Raw genomic sequence first — 6,000 nt, 5'->3', positions numbered from 1 at the left:
TGTAAAATGTCCTTTATTAAACTCTTTTCAATGACCATTTTTAAGTATGCAATATATATTTCCTGCTAGATCTCTGCTAGATACATGCCCTGCCTCACCCTAACCAACATCAACAAAGACTGAGAAGAGAACAAATGAAAATATTGAAAGGCCAGGTACAGTGACTCACGCCTTTAATCCCAGCACTTTGGGAGGCCGAGGTGGGCAGATTGCTTGAGGCCAGGAGTTTGAGAACAGTCTGGCCAACATGGCGAAAACCCATCTCTACTAAAATTACAAACATTAGCCGGGTGTGATGGTGCACACCTGTATTTCCAGCTACATCGGGAAGGTGAGGCATGAGAATTGATTGAACCCAGTAGGCCAAGGTTGCAATGAGCCAAGATCGCACCACTGCATTCCAGCCTGGGCAGCAGAGTGAGACTCTGTCTGAAAAAAATAATAATTAATTAATTAATTAATTAATAGCCGATTTAAAAAGAGAAAATATGGAAAGTCTCATTAAAGAAACAACAGAACATATAAGAAACAAGTTTAAATTTTCAAATGGAAAAAATATGAATAACCACCATAGGAACTGGGTAAGCAGTGCATGGAATCTCTTTCTTATAACAGCAGGTAGGTCTAAAATTATCTCAAAATTAAAGCTTAATTGTAAAAATCTATTTTAGAAGTAGAAAAACATGATTTTACTTTGAAAGTATTACTACTCAGGGTAAAAATATAAGACCCCAAATAATAACTTTTCATCATATCTTTAAACTCTAAACCATAGTATTGACACTATTTTCAAAACTCCGTAAGAGTTGTCTATTTTTTTTTTACCTAGAATCTGCCTCTCATTACCTTTACAGATTATTTGGTAAAGGTACTTTCAGGAAATAAATAAGTGGCTATTTTTATCTTTTAATTATTAAGCAACTAGTAGCAATATTTTATATATTAGGGATATCAATGAGTAGCCATGGCCAGTCTATGTAGGGCCTTATAGAACTTGATATAGATTTAGAATTTTATTATAATTTGTGAGTCAGGTTAACATTAAGAGTAAAGTTTGCATTAGAATTAGCCTATAATCTTTGTTTATTCTATCATTTACAAAATAATATTTTTCATATTATGTAATTTATTGTGAGAATTTTGATTTATGATTTGAGCTTACCTAAATTTCTTAAGTAGGTTTTTGCCACCTCCAGATAATACAAATATTCTTATACATTTTTCCAATATGTTAATACTTATTTTAACTTTACATTTAGAACTTTAATACATCCAAAATTTATTATTGTATATTATAAGGTAAAAGTTTATATATTTTTTCTTAATAGACTATTGGGCACCCTAGAGTCATTTTTGAAACACATTTGTCTCCTACTTGTTTGGTCATATTATTATATTATTATTTCCACATAAATACTTTGATCAATTTCTTTACTTTCTATTTTTTCCACTGACATCTTAGACATTTACTACACAAATATCACATTATTCTGATTAAAGCAGCTTGGCAGCCAATGGTCAGGTAACTCTTCACTATTTTTTTTTATTATTTGTTTAGGAATTTCATACTATTTTTCCATATGAACTTTAAAATAATTTTCTATTTTAAAAATGTCCATTGTAATTCTGGTTAATATCAAATTAAATGTATATATTTATATAACCAGTTGACTATTTTAAAAATATGATGGCTTTCCTTCATTTTATGTATTCATTTATTCAGGCATCTATTTTCCCAAAAGTGCATTTCACTTATTATTTGTGTGTGTGTGTGTGTGTGTGCGCGCGCGCGTGCATGCGCAATATTTAAATTAAGCTTTTGGTAATAGGATTAGGCCAGCGGTTTGTCTCTTAAGTGTGTTAAAATTCGCAAGTAATACCACCTTGGCTTTGAAAATCGTTTTAAGTTTTGAAACGTTCAATCTTTTATCGCTTTTTAAACCAGTTATTATCATATATATTTTGCTGGGAAATCATCAAAGATGTCATACATGTGCACAGACTATCACTTATAGTAATTTAAATCACTTTCATGTTTGTAGTTCTATCCAGTTCCTCAATCCTTAGGTTTGTATGTATTCTTTTTCTCTCTCTCTTTTTTTGTTTTGTTTTGTTTTTTGTTTTTTTTTGTCTGTTTGTTTTCTGAGACGGAGTCTCGCTCTGGCTCTGTCGCCCAGGCTGGAGTGCAGTGGCGCGATCTCTGCTCACTGCAACCTCCGCCTCCCGGGTTCAAGCGGTTCTCCTGCTTCAGCCTTCTGAGTAGCTGGGACTACAGGCATGTGCCACCATGCCCAGCTAATTTATTGTATTTTTCATTAGAGACGAGGTTTCACCGTGTTAGCCAGGATGGTCTCGATCTCCTGACCTCGTGATCCACCCACCTTGGCCTCTCAATTTTCTCTCTTTCATAATAACACTTTATAAGGAAAGAGAAGTGGATTATATCAGAATTTTATATTAGTTTAGTTTCTACTTTGAAGCTAATCTAAGCTTTTATCATACTCATTCAACTCAACATTTTTGGTTTATTTTGTTGTTCTTTTTCTATTTTCATAACTAAATAATAACATACATTTTCTATTATTTCTGAAAAAAGTATTTAAACAAATATGATTTATTTTTATCAGGAGCTTTGATATGTTGTGTTAAAAATGTCTTTTTAATTTAGATAGGTTTACATTTTAAATTTCTGTTTATTTAATATTCGGCTTATTTTTGTTGTTGGCTTTCCAGATTTATTACATGAAGGTCTGAGAACATGGCCTCTAAAATCCTTGCTGTTAGCATTTACTGAGACTGTGTTTGCCGCCAAGTACGAGATTTATTTTTGTAACGGTTTCACAGACAAAAGAGAAGAATGTGTTTTTTCTCTGTTGATTCGGACATTCTCTTACCTTTGGTTTATAGTCCAGTTTCCAAATTACTTTTTCCCTACTCTTGAAGTGACAGTGATTGTAAGGATGGAAGCAATTATGTGGGTGAGAGACAATACAGTCTACATCAGTTGCTTCAGAAAGTGACATGCTGTTGTTGCCCATTGTGGTCCCTCAGCGATTCTGTGATTGCTACTGTATAATGTGATTTTAGCTACTTTCCCTTCTGTTTGAATTAATGTTTCTTTGTTGCTCTTAGCTAACATGTTATTCAAATTCAAAACATTATTATACTTCTCTGTTTTCTATTTCAGATCAAATCTTATGACAAACCTGATTCCTACTCATTTTAGTGTCAGTCCCCTTAAGGTACAACCAGCAGCCTTCATGCTTTTAGAAAGAGCAAGGAAGCACAATTAGTTGAGCTGACATCTTAAAGGCTTACTGTTAAAAATACCTATAAATCAAAACTCATAAAACACATTAACATTTTTAAGCAAAATTCTCCCAAAGGCCACTTAAAGGAGGATAAATATGAGCTTTCTTTCCACATGTCTCACATCATTGCATTTTAAATATTTTTCTCTTTGATATTTTGGAAGGGACAATCATGCCATTATATGTCTGCTTTAGAAAAGCCATTTTAAACAACTAATGTGAGAAAAATCAATCTGAACTCGCGATCCATTTTAAGCACCATTATAGTAAAACGTCTGTCTGCATATAACATATGTGCCCATGTTTAAGATGCTTGGAGAAATGTACTACATCCATAAAAGATATAGTTGATGTAAAAGTATTGATCTTGCAAAATGTAAGGGGTAAAAAGAGTATTACTGAGTGGATATAATTTCTAAAAATTACCTAGTGAAAATTCAAGAATAATGGTTTATATCTGGGATACTTTTTCATGTAATTTCATTCACACCGATAAGGAATGGTTACCAAGCAGCAATTCTTTCCAGCATTAATCACGAACACAAAGACACACACACACGTGCAAACCCACATAAACTTGAAGGAACACATATGTGCACTTGCACGCACTTAACTGTGCCTACACACACACTCACATAGATATACACACGCATACATAACCTTGAATATCTCTAACTTTGGGAACCCTGTTGCCAGTTCTTTTCAAACTGAAATTATGCATAAGAAGAATTTTTTCCAAAAAACTCTAGGCCACCAGAGACTTATAAAAGCAAACGTCTTGGGAATAGGGACTGAGAATTTGTCTATACACTATCCTCCCCACCGCCACCCCAGGCAGTATCATGCAAGGAGTTCCTGAACCATTATACTTTCTCATAAGCATAACAAACCTTGACATAATAATAAGAATGACATCTAAAATATAATTTATTTTATCTTGTTCTACTATTTAGCAAAATTTTAGCCAACTGTTATCCTAAGATTTACACATTTTAAATGAAGAAACAAATAAGAGACCCTACTTAATAAACTCTAGTCCAGACCCTCTTTATTACTAGCAATGGAACTCTGCTTAAATTTCAGTTTTTCTGAGCCTCATTTTTCTTATCTGAAAAATGAGAATAATAAAATTCCTTCTCTTCCTTATAAGCTCCAGCAAGTGAAGTGAACTAAAACATGAATATTTTTAACTGTAAAGCAGTAGACAACATTACTAGCTTTTAAATAGCCTTATTAATATATTTTGACAATTCCCTTCCTTATCACTAGTAAATAAAAATTGTAAATTTATATTCTGCCTGCTGGTTCAAAGAGCCAAAAAAATATATTTATCAAGGTGAGGTATGGTTGCTTTCTAAACAAAATCTTCCTAAAAAGCTTTCCACCATATAAAGAGAACATAGTTTTGTGAGAAGTGCACTGAACTGGGAATTAAAGTACAGAATTCCACTAATTACTTGATGACAATCAAAGATCTGATATTCTGCATTCTCCAAGTACCATTGAAATTGAAATCTGGAAATGTGGGTAAAGGTCTTTTTTTTATTTTTAGAGTCAGGGTCTTGCTCTGTCACTCAGGCTGCAATGCAGTGGCTTTTTGAGGCTCACTACAACCTCAAACTCTTGGGCTCAGATGGTCCTCAGTCTCCCAGTGGTCTTTGTAGACAGCCTGATGGAGTCTCATGGCATAGAAGATTAATTAAACAATGTCATTCAATTCCAATTAATTTCTGCAATTCAAAATAAATAAATAAGGTACAGAATTTCAAATCCTACTTTGGCCAAGAGTTAGCTATGGCATTTGGACCAAGTGGGCTTATTTTTCTTGGGCTGATTTAGACTTAAATTGTTTCTATGTCATTAGTTATATCCATATCTACATTTATATTCATATAAAGTTCAGATTAAGGACACAAAAACTCTTTGGTTAAACTATTATTAAATGTTGACTCAACCACAATTTTCACTATTCTCCGTTAAGAAAAACTGCTATTTTAAAAATCTCAATTGCTCCTCGTCCAAAAAATTAGAGATTTGTTTATCTTCATTTTCACAGTGATTGTGCTCGTGATGATTCCAAAAATCACATTGTTGTTAATGTTAGTTAATAATAATTATGCTAGATCACATAATAATTTTAAGCTTTTGTCGTCTTGAGATGGTCTGTTTGCCCACTCCTTGACCCTGGGCAGGCTGTGTGTCATGCTTTAACCGATAGAAATGCAATAGAAACATTGCCTATCTGTGACAAAAGTTTTCTTACTGCCATGTGACTAATCCCAGACTAATCTACTGAATAATGAGCCAACATAGGCAAGTTGTCTGCCCCCTCTCAATCCTCTGTTGCTCCAACCACTGGTTACCCAGTCATCAGGGGCAGAGCTGTCCCCTGAACTGCAGCTCACTGCAAATGTCAATGAGACCAAATTGCCCACTGAGCTCAACCCCAAATGCTGAATAAAGAACTGTGAGCTAAATATAGTTTTAAGGCACTAAGTATTAGACGGTCTTCTAAGCAAAAAAATCAATCAATAAATAGAAATAACCAGAAAAATAAAAAGAAAATCTAAATGTGGATATTGACAAATGATAAGTTGATTATAAAATTTATATTGAAAGGCAAAGATACTAGAATAGACAAAACAATTCTGAGAAAGAAGAACAAAGCTGGAGGAGTCACATAACTTTA

The sequence above is a fragment of the Pan troglodytes genome, chromosome 3, assembly GCF_028858775.2.
Source record: "Pan troglodytes isolate AG18354 chromosome 3, NHGRI_mPanTro3-v2.0_pri, whole genome shotgun sequence".
In the NCBI taxonomy this organism is placed as follows: domain Eukaryota; kingdom Metazoa; phylum Chordata; class Mammalia; order Primates; family Hominidae; genus Pan; species Pan troglodytes.
This window is presented reverse-complemented; position numbering follows the sequence as displayed.